This window comes from Gigantopelta aegis, unplaced genomic scaffold, assembly GCF_016097555.1.
Source record: "Gigantopelta aegis isolate Gae_Host unplaced genomic scaffold, Gae_host_genome ctg4459_pilon_pilon, whole genome shotgun sequence".
NCBI lineage: Eukaryota > Metazoa > Mollusca > Gastropoda > Neomphalida > Peltospiridae > Gigantopelta > Gigantopelta aegis.
The window spans coordinates 1-16212 of NW_024533875.1; the positions used below are offsets into that span (position 1 = coordinate 1).

The following is a 16212-nucleotide window of genomic DNA, read 5'->3' on the forward strand; positions in this document are numbered from 1 at the left end:
ATGGATCTTATGGAGGTACTCTACAGTATCTATAATGTAATACAGTATGTTACCTATCACAAGGATCCATATCGGCAGAATCATCCAGTAAACTGGTCCATTTTGTAAAAATCTACTCTTTCACATGTTTTAGTAACATGTCCACACACCGACATTAGGTATTAACACTGTTCTCTCACTACAAAAGAAATAATCTTCAAATAATATAATACAACTATTACAAATATTTGAGGAACCTAAATTCCAATTATAAAATAATTTTCATTTAACTGAAATTTGAATTGTTATTATTGCATGAAGTTTCTAATAAAATCTACACCTGCATGCATGAAAGGTGATAAACAGAAATCTATTAATAGCTCTGATCTACAATTTGTCACTCACATTCAAAGAATACCTAATTACATTCCCAATACATGGGAGTAACTTAGTGATTTTAGATGTATAGGATGATTCTAGCATCCAATGAGGCATAGTTACATACCATGCAATGAAGACAGCCCACACAGAACTTTGAGTTGGGGTTTCTTTCTCAGCCAGCTGGATAAACAGTCGGGTAATATCAAAGCAACATGTCCCAAACAGTCAGTATCTACACGTCCATACAAAAACTTGTCACCCTAAAATATAGCAATATCTTTAATCATTTGTTAAGTAAACTTTTGAACCCAGACTATGGAAGGGAAACATCTGGTCCAAGATAATAATATATCTATAAGTACCCGCTCCACAGTTAACTTGAAGGGATGTCTTTACCCCTGTCTCAGGATCACATAGAAACACAGTCCCAAATGGCTACCTATAAATGATCTAGTACCCTCGGTAGCACTCAGAGGTGAATATTCTAATGATAAGATTGCCAAACGTCCCTTCAACATAAGTGACATGTTTAACTTTTAGTGGTCCACACCATTTTCAATAGTATGAGGCTTTATAGCTTTCAAGAAGATGTTTATAGACTCTAGTAATGAAAAAATACAAGACATTTAGAGCCAACAATCCACATAGTCTTAATAGGGAATTTCTTAGCTAACCAGATTAGTCTCATCCCATGGGTATGATGTCTGGGGATGAGACTATAGATAATGGACAACAAAGTCTAAAAATTCTCAACTAGGTGGCCTTGCCTTTAGGCTTGGTAATCACATTAGTACAAAATAGAATTTTAAATAAAATGTTATTTCTAATAATTTTAAATAACGTTTTAAAACATATATTAATTAAATAACTATTTTATGATAATTAGTATTAAGTATTTTTTTTTTCTTTTCCTAAGATTAACATCACTAATTGTACTGACTTCCACAAATAATTTTTGTAGTATTGCGTATATACCACTATACTCGTGTTATAATCTGATTTTGAATTCTTGCTACATCTAAAGTAACTTAAAAATTCACATTCCTGAGAGTAGCATAAAAGACCCATGTTTTGAACTACACAACAGACAGGAAGTACAGACTAAAGACGCCACCACATCTTCAAGCTGTGAAATAAATAAACTTCAAGTTGTGTAAAAAAAAAAGTAAGTGTTTCTCTACAACCCAACAGACAAAAAGAATAAAATATTCTGGATTCCTTTTAAAATTAAAAATATCATCTATTTTTAAAAGTAATCACAATACAATGAAGATTGTTGGTGCTATCTGCGTCTTCTAATATTACTACTATGTTGACAACTACTACTGTCGTAAGATACTACACTTCACAACCAACAGCTTAATTATTGTCTTTATTCATTATTCAGAGACTTGTTGCCAGCCCAAGGTTTGAGTTACTAGTACATTAAAGCCACGAACTGCAAATGTCGCGATCTAACCAAAAGTTACCAAAATAGAGCCTGCTATATACCTACAGCTCCCAGACCTCACAAACAGAATTGTACATTCAAAATACAAACGTATTTTTAAGCAAAAGAGCAGAAAAAAGAAAGGCTCCTTTAATGTTGAGCTCCCAAATAAAATTTCTAGTTCTCTGTAATCGTTGTTTCTTCTATCCCAATTTCCAATTTCTTCCTATGTCAATAATACATCCAACTATAACTTCAGGTTTCATTCTTATCAATAGTAAAACTTTTTAAGATAAAGCAGATCAAGCTAAAGAAAAAGTTATCTTATTACTGTGATGTACTAAAGTCAAGCTCACACCCAACATGTCGTAAGTAAATATTTGCTTATATTTCAAAGGCATTTTTCTTTTTTGTCATCATATAGCCTGCCCCACAAAGATGTCCAAATTGAGGAAATTCCTGGGTGACAACAATCTATATTGTATCTAAATAAATTGAATTTAGTTAAATTAACTCTTTTTATACAAAATAAATTGTGTTGTTATGTTACCCTGAGTTTATTAATATAAAAAGATATTTTGAATACACGTAGAAAAATAAGAACATCACGAGAATAGCTGTTAATAATTGTTAATTTATTTAAGATTACACTATTTATACATATTCCTAACAAAGTAAAATGCTACTATTGTTTATATATCTGAAATGTTAACAATATATCATTTATAATTTCATTGTAATTAGAGGGTCAACCTCAAAATATAGAAAACCATACTCCCTCTATGCAGTGTGTAATATGCATTCATAATGTTGTTACTACCATAATAATGATAGTAATTAATTTTTATTTTGTTTACATTTGAAATATTACGCTATATAACAAATTACTTTACATAATTGACACTGCAGAGTATACAGTTCAATATTTGGGTTGACTCTAATTGTAAGTAAAATTATAACAGGGAGGTAGTACATTATAACAATCTCTAGTTTCCATACAAGTGGTCAACTATCTTATCATTAGGTGGGGACTGATACTCTGTAGGTGGGTACGTGAATTACTATGTCTTTACTTTGTTAATTATAACACAATCTAGACTGGTATAATTGGCTTTATATTACTAGCTTTTAGTATATTCAAATTAATAGTTAGTATATTCGGATTACACATAGCAAAAGTCATGTAAAACAAATCTTCCTCTGGACTCACTTTTAAGTGTATTAATATTACTATACCCAGATATAAAGTCTGATATATAGTACTGATATAATGTATCTATTCAGAGGAACGCAGTAATTAGTTATGATAAGCTGATACCAATTGCATTTGAATTACCTTGCTATCGAAAAATATTAGATGATTTAATATAGTTCAAAACAATGCCTAAATGAATTATCAGTAATCATTCATAACACTATGTCCAGTACTGGTAGTGTAGTAAATGTACATCTAGCTATAGTAGCCATATTACTTACTATATCGTGTACTGCTTTCAACTGGTGTATTTAATAGAAGTAATACAATTACAAGGCAATAATATATTATAATATGTTACTCACAATTTAGCAGTGTTTACAAACTATTGGATTAATCTTCTGCTACTATATCATACCATAAATGAATGGCTACAACTAACTGATTTTTCTCAAGAGGAAATTCTATTTTAAAAGTTAGTGGAATATATAGTGATCAAATCAAATGAACCAGTTATTTCTATTAATGATGATTGAAGAAAATTATACTAAATCTCAAGTCAACAGGTATATACAGACAGTCTACAGTGAAACATAAGATATATGAAAAATTTCCTACTAACTGCACTATCACACTAGTAAAAGATAATATCTTATATTGAAATCTATAGCCATACATTTTGAATGGTTTTATTATAAAATACTATATAGACCCCTCCATATATGGCGCCTAAGGCTAGTTCCTTTCTTTAAAAACAGCATAGTGATATGTATTTTGACAGATCTGCATGATAAGTTTTATTGGTTGTCTTCGTTGATGAGTCCATAAGTGTTTATATAACTTGCCAACTCAAGATCTTTAAAAGAATATTCTTCAACAACCATAATAAATGCTATTTATTGGAGTGTTAATGCCAGCTAATTATTGAATCTCATGATAAACTATATATCATGAATAATCGATCATAACTCTTTAGAATAAACCTGATGAGAGGGATTGTAAAAGTATCTCACCTTCAAGATTTGATGATATCTTTTACAAATTCCCTTGTTTGCAAGTTTAATCCATGTAGACTAGTGAACCTATATATATATATATTATATATATATATATATATATATAGATATATTATATATATTATATATAACATACACTACACAATATTATATTATTTTATTATTGTGATAATAGTAATTGAAGGTCCTAAAAAACAAAACAATAGTACATAGTAAAACTGCTAACATATTGTAACCAAAATCACAACATAATAAATTGTGTTAAGCTGGTCAAAGAATAGAATCATGTACAAGCCAACTAATAATACCGACATAACCCAAATTCCATAAAGCAAACATTTAACAACACACTCAAATTTTTTTTGGGAGTTAACACAATACAGTGGGTGTAACTGATAATAGCTGCCAAATTATTGTGAATCACTTACAATAGAAGCTGATTTGTTTAAGGTTGTGAACACTTTGAGTTGGCAAAGTTCCCAATTAATTAAATATCTTGAGAAACAGAAGCTCCTCAACAACAGGGAGAGGACAGTTATGCATAACTTCTACATTCTGTTACACATGTGTGATGGTTTCTAAGCTACTAGTATATAAAGGCACAGCGTAGTGTGATGTACTGGAAAAGAGCTCCAGGGTTTAAATATACTCCTTGCTATACTTTGGTAAGTCAGTTCTTTTAAGCTAAGTTAACTGGGACTCAAATGATTTAACATCACTAGTTTCTCTAACCTCATCCATAGAATATTTTTTGTGAGTAATTCATATCCAGATCTTTCTCCTCTACTCCAAAGTGCATCAATAATGGCAGAAAAAACATTAGTAGCAACTGGCAGCATTTTCTTTTCTTTGTTCTCGTGTACCAGTCTAATGCACAACCACGTGAGTTTTTATCCATGCAAATTAATGCTAACATCTTCTCATACCTATAGCTTGTCCACGTAACAAACCAGCACGTAACTGTACAGTAATGGATCCTTGTGATACAGCAACGTGTAAAATGTTACAGTGCAATCTGTCAACTTGACAACTGTGGAGGATGCTTCGCTAAATTTTTTCTAGGCAATGTCGATGTGACTGATGGATGTGTAAGAAACTAACTTCTAATCTATATCGTTTTAAAAAATTCTTTTTGCTACTAGGGTAAGTGTTTGCCTGCAGAAGGTCGAGAAGTGGATCTAAAATTTACCTCTACTACTTTATCATGTCTGAAACTATCAAATGGATTTGTACAGGTAGTAATAAATAGTATAGGTTACTTCTGGACAACTCCAAGAAGGATGCATGATAAAAGTACTGGACTTCCAATGTAATATGAAGAAAAAGATGATGTACAAACAACCACGTTTTCATTGAGTATTCTCATACTATGCAATAAATGTGTGAGTTCAATGGAACCAATGCACCACAAGATCCTAACGCTATTGACATAAAAATTCCTAATATCAGTACAGTCACTTTCATGAGTGAATCAGTTGCTCTACAAGGAAACCCAAAGGCAAAGAAACCAGGTCTTTATTGCAAATGTAAGAAGATAAAAGGCAAGAAGGCAAGAAAGACAAGAAAGGCAAGAAAGACAAAGGAAAGAAAGGAAATCAAGAGTTCTGTGGTAAGACTAATAAAATAATGTCACTCTATTAATGGATTGCTTCTATTTTTATTGCAGATTGTCCAGATGAATGCAATGCATCTTGAAATCATTACAATCATAATCTCTATCAGTTTTTTTTTTAATTTAGGACTTTCTAACTTCTTTTATATTACACCTTACTATATATTTGGACAGTAAAACAAATTTAAAGTACTATAGTCAAATTAATTTCAACCATTTTATTTTTTTAATATAACAAGATTTTCCAACTTACAATAACTAACATCCCTACCATCAAACTATAACCTTTTAAACTGATATCACTCACTATCTTCTTGAGGTATGAATTTAGGCGGATTATTCTGTAAGAACTCTGTTTCTCCAATCAATTTCCTAAGGAGGTCGACGTATCTTTGAGAGTTCAGCTCCAAACTAAGAGCCATTTCAGACCACGTGTATCATAGAAATATAATAACTAGCCCCTCCCCTGTTAGTCCTGCAAAAAGAATTAACTAGGTCTCTGAGCAATCTGATTGGTTACTAATGGGTGACGCCTCCAATACACCTCTGACTCTCTTCTTCAACCTGCAGTTCCGGTGAAGAAGATAGATCAAAGTCTTTCTTCGCTGCTTTTGATTTTAAAATCTTAATCAGAGCGTCTGTGTTTATATTTTGTTGAAAACAAACAAAACAAAATGAGTTTAAAACCAATTGTTTGCGTCTACCTGGAAGACGTCTCATTCAAATGAGACAATTGTTTTCTCAAGGAATTCGATGTTCCAGTATTTCGAGCACTCTTCAAGATGAAGACAAACTTAGTTTCAATGACATGGTGCTCAAATTCAGTGAGAATGTGAGAGATGAAGCGATGCATGAAGATTTAACATATAGTGATTACTATTAATTGTTACTAGTTAACACTGATTATCTAAAACAGGTGTTTGTCTCTAAAAAGTCATTGACTGAGTCAACTTATCGAAATGCAAACAGTATAATTTTATTTTTATTACTAAAATTACATTATTAATTAATTAATTAAGATAATTATATCATATGTAGTTTATAAATGAATGGAACTACTTATCATTACTGCCACTTCCTGTCTTTTCATAATTATATGAAACGCCTTCATTTGTAGTAGTAGCACATGTAAAGGAAGGCGTGTACATGTATGTAAACCATGTTAGTAAACATGTACTCACATGTGTATTTGTTTATACAGGTACATATTTTTAGTTTAATTTAAGAATGAAAAAAATATTTTACCAATTTAATATTCTTTGTTACATTATTGATTGGTATTGTTCTTTAGGCGTCACAAATTGTTGTTGAGGATTTTAATAGCCGCCGATAAAAGGATGATTAGTGAACAGGAGAAACGTAATTATGTTGAAGGGTACTCAAACTTATCTTACCCTGTAATCATGTCCTCCATGTCAGCTTTCCCATCAACCGTGACAATGGTAAATGTAAGTGGTAAAAGCATGGAGGGCCCAACATTCACAGCATAGGACCCCTTGTAAAGGAGGTATGATGTAATTAATTGTTGAATCTTTTGTCTAATTCTTGTTCTTGTCTCATTTTATACAATATTTATGTACTATTTAAACTTTATAACGCCAGCTAAGACCATGATCTCTTTAGGAATGCATTTTATTAACATAACTACTCTTAGTATCATTGCTCTCTCTCTCTCTCTCCTCTCTCATAATTATTTTATTTGTCTCTTGTGGAATACGTTTTAGTGAAGATGTAACTGAAGATGAAGTTAAAGCATTAGCTACTCTAATGACATTCAAAAATGCTATGGTTGATGTACCTTTTTGGTGGTGCTAAAGGTGGTATTAAAATTGACCCCAAAAATATTCTGTAAGAGCTATTTACAATATTTAGTTCCCAGATATCAATTCAATTTATAATAGACTTGCTGTTATACTTTTTCTTGCTCTTTAGGTGAAAGAAAACTTGAGAAAATTACTCGTCGTTTCACTATGGAATTGGCAAAGAAAGGATTTATTGGTCCTGGTCTAGATGTTCCAGCTCCTGATATGGGAACGGGCGAAAGAGAAATGAGTTGGATGTTGATACTTATGCCATGACTCATGGTCAGTAGATACATCAATGTATAATGTAATGTAACATGTTTTCTTTCCTCCATCAGGTAATGCTGACGTCAATGCACATGCTTGTGTTACTGGTAAACCAATACCACAAGGTGGTATACATGGAAGAACATCAGCTACTGGAAGAGTATGTGTTAACTGCAACAAATAACTATCCTTTACAATGCATATAGGGTTTGTTCCATAGCGTTAAAGCTTCATTGATGAGGACAGATTCTGTTCTCAAATTGGATTGACACCTGGACTTCAAGGAAAGACTTTTGTTATTCAGGTATGTTAGAATAGAATTTATATATAATAATTATTTTTATGTAAAGTTTATTATACTATGTTGTAAATTAACATTTATGGTTGTTTTATAACACGAACCACAAACTGATGGTGTTAATTATAGTCATAATCCTCAATACCCATGAAACTAAAATAACATCAATATTTAATACACCATTCTAAGATTTCCAGATTATAATGCATGTATTATACTATAATTATATATAATGTGATTATTGAACACTCCTCTTCACTGTTTCTATAGGGCTTTGGCAATGTCGGGCTCCATTCAATGCGATATCTTTGTCGTGAAGGTGCCAAGTGTATTGGTGTAATGGAATGGAATGGTTCTATCTACAATCCTCAAGGTATCGATCCCAAAGAACTAGAAGATTACAAAGAGGTGAATGAAAGGCAGTCAAGTGTAAATAATTGTAGTTAATAATATTTAATCTAGTGTCATAATCACCATCTTGATTTTTTTTATCTTGTTTTTACATTTACAGGCAATTTTGGATCTATTTTGGGTTTCCTGGTGCTCAACCCACAGACAACAATCTACTTGAAGCTGACTGTGATATATTTTAGTACCTGCTGCTGGTGAACAGCAAATTACAGCTGAAATTGCTGAGAAATCAAAGCTAGGTGATGTTTTAACTTTATTCTCACAGATTACAATCATCCACACCAATATATACATGTGTACATGAATACATTTGATGAGTCAGTCTTGAAATTATCTTTATAGATTATTGCTGAAGGAGCCAATGGACCTACAACCATTGCAGCTGAAAAAATTCTTCATAAAAAGAATGTTTTAGTTATTCCAGTAAGTAAAAATTAAGAGTTTTTTTCCCAGAGTATACCTAAATTACTGATATTAACGATATGTTCTCTCTTAGGACATGTTTCTGTAATGCTGGTGGCGTTACTGTCTTCCTACTTTGAATGGCTCAAGAACTTGAATCATGTCAGTTTTGGACGTCTTACTTGGAAATATGAAAAGACAGTAACTACCATTTGTTAAGTAAGTATCACTATTATAATATTCTAAATAATAATGTATTAATAATAATACTATCTTATATGTTTAAGTAGTAAACACTCACACTTTTAAACACTATAACAATACAATAGTTTATTATTATAGCATTATTTTTATGTTAGATCTGTTGAAACAAAGTTAGGAGAACTTATCAATGGTGTTTCTATTGTTCCTTCATCAGAATTTTAAGAGCCGTATAAAAGTGAGTTACAAGTATAAAAGTTTTTGTTATTATTTGTTAATATAATAAAACTAATTGTTGTTATTAGGGTGCTTCTGAGAAAGACATTGTTAATTCTGGTTTGGAATGGACTATGGTGAGATCAGCCAAAGGTAAGTTCAATGTATTTGTTTTTCACACTCTGTCAATATTCTTCTTTCAATGCTAGCAAATCATGAAGGGCACTTGATCGTTATAAGTTAGGACTTGATCTTCGTACTGCTGCCTATGTGTGTGCTTTGGAGAAAATCTATGAAGTCTATCGACAAGCTGGTATCACTTTCTCTTAAAACTTTGCATAGTATTTGGATTCTTTATTTTTAGTTTTGAAGTATTATTTATTTTTGTTGTTGTTTTTGACTAAATCTTAATAATTAATACAAACAATATATTGTTATGTTAGATCATATAACAATAATTATTATTATTATTTGTTAGTAATATAATAAATTAATTAGCCATTCTTGTAGTGATATTATATTATAAACAATAAACTTTGAGTTTGATTGTTCTTTCTTTCATATAAAAAGTTATAATAATAAAAAGATACTCTAGTCTTCAGCTGCTTACAATTGTTTCACAGTTAAAGTAACACTACTTGTATGTGTAGCATTAGTTCATGGAAAAAATATACTACACAATAATTTAGTATATTCACTGTAAAAATAGATTAGTTTATTTGACGAAGTTATTGTCATTTTTGTTCTAAATAGTACATAATAAGATACTGAAGATATAAAAAAACACCACTCTCACTTAATTACTACAGTTGCTCGACGTTAGTGATAATATTGGAAGTAGAACAACAGATTTCCCTATTAAAAGAAAGCAATGAATGTTCTATCCTTTCTTGTTACTGCAGTGAGAAGGAAATAAACTACTTTGTATATACAGATATGATTAAGGTAATGGTGTCTAATGATATGTTTTACAAATCTTATACTCTGACAATCAACAAATGACTTATTAGTAATGAAAAGAAAGTAGCTGTTTTATTAAACTTCTAGTATTTTATTATGCATTATAATTATACAATGAAAAACAACTATAGATTGGTTAAATCAACCAATCAATTTTACAAATGAATCTGCATAATAAAAGGAAATCGAGTTTCGTGGAAAGACTAAATAACCAAATCACTCTGGTTAACTATAAACAAACGTTACTCTATTAATGGATTACTTCCATTTTTCTTTTCTGCAGATTGTCCAGATACATGCAATACATCTTGTTAATTACTATAGTCAAATTAATTTCAAAACCATTAATTTTTATTTTTTTGCAACATCACAAGATTCCAACTGACAATAATTAACACTCCTACTATCAAACTATAATAATTTTGATTGATATCACTTATTTGTTTTTTATGAGGCATGACTTTAGGCGGATTATTCTATAAGAACTTTGTCTCTCCAATCAATTTCTTAAGGATGTCGATGTATCTTCGAGAACTCAGCTCCAAACAAATGAATTAATTACGTGGTCTCTGAGCACCTTCGGCTTCAGTAAGTTGCTAATGGCAACACGTCAAAACGGGTCAGTCTCTTCTTCAAACTAGCCGCCCCATGTTAGTCCCCCAAAATGAATTAACTTGGTCTCTGAGCAACTTTATTAGTCATTAATAGACGACGCACTCCAGTCTCTTGCAATTTCGGTGGAGAAGATAGATTAAAGTCTTCCTTCAAGTTAATTGCGTTTGATTTTAAAATCTTAATTAGAGTGTCTGTGTTGATATTTCTGCAAACAAAAACAAAATGAGTTTAAAACCAATTGTTACGTCTACCTGGAAGACGTCTCGTTCAAACGAGACAATTGTTTTCTCAAGGAGTCGATGTTCCAGTATTTCAAGCACTCTTCAAGATGAAGACAAACTCGGTTTCAATGACATGGGGCTCAATTTATTGAGAAGGTAAGAGATGAAGTGATGCATGAAAACATAACATAATGATTAATATTGCCCTGATTGTTTTTTAACAAAATTGTGTTGAGAATAATAAACACATGCAGGACAATTTACATAGTAAGAATTATTATGATGAAATGCCCTATAGCTAGTAGGAACAAGATTAATAATATTAAAATATTACAATTGGTTAAATAAATAATTTGAATTTAAAAGATTTCAATCTAGACTGGTTTATTTGGGATTCACTCAATATATTCCAATATCGAACAGCTGTTGTTGCTTATATTAGTTATCCACTTGTGCAATTATAAGGTTGAACTAAAGTTGATGGTCTGAAGGATTGACATTCGTATGGTAATTCTCTTTGAGTTTTATTCCAACACTTGGTGTACTTGGGTCCCACATGTGCTTGGAATGTATTACTCTATGATAAAAGAACAGTAAGTGTGTTTTAAAAAATGTTTACAATATTTCACCTGATCACAATTAATGTTTCCAAATGGGCAGACATTTAACCACCTTGCTACCAAGCCCCAATCTAATTCCAAATCAACCTTTTTGTTGTAGTTTCAAAAATGTTTCTACTTCATTGATGACATATGATGTATCTGTAGAAGTGACAATTCCATACTCAACCTATTCTAGCATTTGTCAATACAATATCATCCCAAAATGGAGCTGTTACTACTGCAGATGAGAGTGCTGTTAAAACACCTGAAAAAACAGATACATAGATGCAGTTCCATGATAGTTGTACATATACATAGCAGCTATATGTATACAAAACTATTTTTGTGATGTGTTAACAGTTGTCTTTTTTCATAATCATGTCACGAATGTTTTGCCAGAAGTAATCCCTTTTTGAAAATCTGGTCACATATATATATATATTATAATAACTAAAATTAACTATATTATAGTTAATTTTAGTTAGTTAATTGTCTGATGAAAAGATTAATAGTTTAGTTAACTGAAAGTCAAATAGAATAACTAAAAGGGTTTTAGTTATAGTTAACTAAAACAATACTAGTCTGATCTATACTACCTTTGACTATCTGTCTTCTGTTTGTGAGGTAGTTGATAATAATCAAATTATTTAACCCAATGAACTTTAGTTTGCTGAGTAGTGGATTATGGGAAACAGAGTCAAGAACCTTTTTTAGACTTCATCTCTTTTTTCAATGCCTGTAACCATTCATCAGTTATAGGCAGTAATACAGTAATAATTGATTGACATTTCATAAATCCTCATTGAAAGTCAGAGAGAGGGTAGTTCATGTTAAAAATGTTCAAGTATTAGTGTTGTTCCAGCACTTTACAAAGAATACTTAGCAATGACATGGCTCGATAGTCATTTCATGAATTACCGCTAGGAGACTTGGAAATGGACACGATATGACCAAAATTTCCATTCTTCTCATATTTGATAATCTAATTTGAACAGTTTAGTTAAGTTGCAAAACCAGCTGTATGTTTTAAAATCTTAGCTGAAATGTCATCTGGTACACTGGCTTTGGATGTCTCTAAGAAACTTATAAGATTAGATAAAACTTTACTCATTACAACAGTCTTCATTCAACATCTGACAATGAATTCTCCCTATTCACATTATATTTAAATGGTGGACATGATCAATTAAAACATGATAAAAATTATATTTTCAATAGTTTTCCCCTTTTCCAGGTCTGTCTTGGCAATAGTACCATTTACGTCAGATAATGTAGGTATAAAAGAGTTAACATTTCTTGATACATTGAAATGATTTCCAAAAAATTTTTGAAGCCTTAGGATCTAACCACAGAAAATTTTTATTTGTCGTTTGTAAATTGCTCAGTGTTTTTTTTTCTCTGCTCTTGTACTTGTAATAGTCACCAGTAGATTTTGTGTGGTAATATAGGTTATTTTATAAACATGTACTTGCAAGTATTGTTGGACAGAAGATATAGTTTTTTCAGAGTTTAATTAACAATATAAAAATATTTTTACTAATTTAATATCCCTTGTTACATCACTGATTGTCATGTTATTGTTCTTAGTGCATCACAAACTGTTTTTGATAAATTAATAGCTGATGACAAAAGGATGATCAGTGAACAGAAAAACGTAATTATGCTGAAGATGTACTCAACCTCATCTTACCCTGTAATCATGTTCTCCAGAATCAACTTTCCCATCATCCGTGACAATGGTAAAATAGAAGTGATAAAAGCATGGAGGGCCCAACATTTACAGCATAAGATCCCTTGTAAAGGAGGTATGATGTATTTGATTGTTAAATCTTTTGTCTAATTTCTGTTCTTGTCCCATTTTCATACAAAGTTTATGTACTACAGTTAAGAACACCAGCTAAGTGCATGAATGGACTCTGTTCACTTTAGGAAAACATTTCATGACATTAAGTGCTCTTATTATGATTGCATTCTCTCTCTCTCTCTCTCATGATTATTTTATTTGTCTCTTGTAGGAATACGTTTTTAGTGAAGATGTAACTGAAGATGAGGTGAAAGCATTAGCTACTCTAATGACATTCAAAAATGCTATGGTTGATGTACCTTTTGGTGGTGCTAAAGGTGGTATTAAAGTTGACCCCAAAAATATTCTGTAAGAGCTATTTACAATATTTAGTTCCCATACATCAATTTAATTTTATACTAGAATTGCTGTTATACTTATTTCTTGCTCTTTAGGTAAAAGAACTTGAGAAAATTACTCGTCGTTTCACTATGGAATTGGCAAAGAAAGGATTTATTGGTCCTGGTCTAGATGTTCCAGCTCCTGATATGGGAACAGGCGAGAGAGAAATGAGTTGGATAGCTGATACTTACGCCATGACTCATGGTCAGTAGACAGACCAATGTATAATGTAATGTAACATGTTCATTTCTTTCCATCAGGTAATGCTGACATCAATGCACATGCTTGTGTTACTGGTAAACCAATACCACTGGGTGGTATACATGGAAGAACATCAGCTACTGGAAGTATGTGTTAACTGCAACAAATAAACTATCCTTTTACAATCTATATAGGGTTTGTTCCATAGCATTAAAAGCTTCATTGATGAGGACAGATTCTGTTCCCAAATTGGATTGACACCTGGACTTCAAGGAAAGACTTTTTGTTATCCAGGTACATTAGAATAGAATCTATTATATGATATTTATTTTTATATCAAGTTTATTATACTATGTTGTAAATTAATTTTTATGGTTGTTTCATAACACAAACCACAAACTGATGGTGTTAATTATAGTCATAATCCTCAATACCATGAAAATAAAATAACATCAATATTTAATACACTGTGATTTCCAGATTTATAATGCATGTATTATACTATAATTATATATGATGTGATTATTAAGCACTTCTCTTTACTATTTCTATAGGGCTTTGGCAACGTCGGCCTCCATTCAATGCGATATCTTTGTCGTGAAGGTGCCAAGTGTATTGGTGTAATGGAATGGATGGTTTCTATCTACAATCCTCAAGGCATTGATCCCAAAGAACTAGAAGATTACAAAGAGGTGAATGAAAGGCAGTCAAGTGTAAAATAAGTGTAGTTAATGATTTTTAGGCTAGTGTCATAGTCACCATCTTGATTTTTTTATCTTGTTTTTACATTTACAGACAAATTTTGGATCTATTATTGGTTTTTCCTGGTGCTCAACCCACAGACAACAATCTACTTGAAGCTGACTGTGATATATTAGTCTGCTGCTGGTGAACAGCAAATTACAGCTGAAATTGCTGAGAACATCAAAGCTAAGGTGATGTTTTGATTTTATTCTCACAGTTAAAATCATCCACACCAATATATACATGTGTACATGAATACATTTGATGACTCACTCTTGACATTATCTTTATAGATTATTGCTGAAGGAGACAATGGACCTACAAACCATTGCAGCTGAAAAAATTCTTCATAAAAAGAATGTTTTAGTTATTCCAGTAAGTAAAGATTAAGAATTTTCCCTGGAGTATAACTAAATTACTGATATTTAACAGTATGTTCTCTCTTAGGACATGTTCTGTAACGCTGGTGGTGTTACTGTCTCCTACTTTGAATGGCTCAAGAACTTGAATCATGTCAGTTTTGGACGTCTTACTTGGAATATGAAGAAGACAGCAACTACCATTTGTTAAGTAAGTTATCATTATTATAATCTAATAATAATGTATTATAATAATATACATCTTATATGTTTAAGTAGTATACACTCACACTTGTAAACACTATAACAATATGATAGTATTATTATAGCATTATTTTTATGTTAGATTCTGTTGAACAAAGTTTGGGAGAAATTTATCAATGGTGTTTTTATTGTTCCTTCAGCAGAATTAAGAAACCGTATAAAAGTGAGTATATAAGTATAAAAGTTTGTTATTAATTTGTTAATATAATAAAACTAATTTTTGTTATTAGGGTGCTTCTGAGAAAGACATTGTTAATTCTGGTTTGGAATGGACTGTGGTGAGATCAGCAAAGGTAAGTCAATGTATTTGTTTTCACACTCTGTCCATATTCTTTCAATGCTAGCAAATCATGAAGGCACTTGATCGTTATAAGTTAGGACTTGATCTTCGTACTGCTGCCTACGTGTGTGCTTTGGAGAAAATTTATGAAGTCTATCGACAAGCTGGTATCACTTTCTCTTAAAACTTTATAATAAGTGTGGCTTTTTTTATTTTTTTTTAGTTTTTCAACATTTGAAGTATTATTTATTTTTGTTGTAGTTTTTTAACTAAATATTAATAGTTCGTAGAAACAATATGTTGTTATGTTAGATCATACAACAATAAATATTTGTTAGTAATAATAATAAATTAATTAGCTATTTTTGTAGTGATATTATATTATAACAATAAACTTTTGAGTTTGATTTTACTCTGTTTCATCTAAAAGAATAATCTAGTCTTCAGCTGCTTATCTAGTCTTCAGCTGTTTACAAATTGTTTCACAGTTAAAGTAAACACTACTTGTACGTGTAGCAATTAGCTCATGGAAACAAAATATATTACAAAATAACAGTATATTCACCGTGGAT

General features: G+C 31.2%; 2 pseudogenes; both read left to right on the plus strand.

Annotated features, from left to right (window-relative positions):
* The first annotated feature begins 6949 nt into the window (after window positions 1-6949).
* On the plus strand, window positions 6950-9309 carry LOC121392763 (annotated as a pseudogene).
* Window positions 9310-13284: 3975 nt separating this feature from the next.
* On the plus strand, window positions 13285-15824 carry LOC121392762 (annotated as a pseudogene).
* Window positions 15825-16212: the final 388 nt, after the last annotated feature.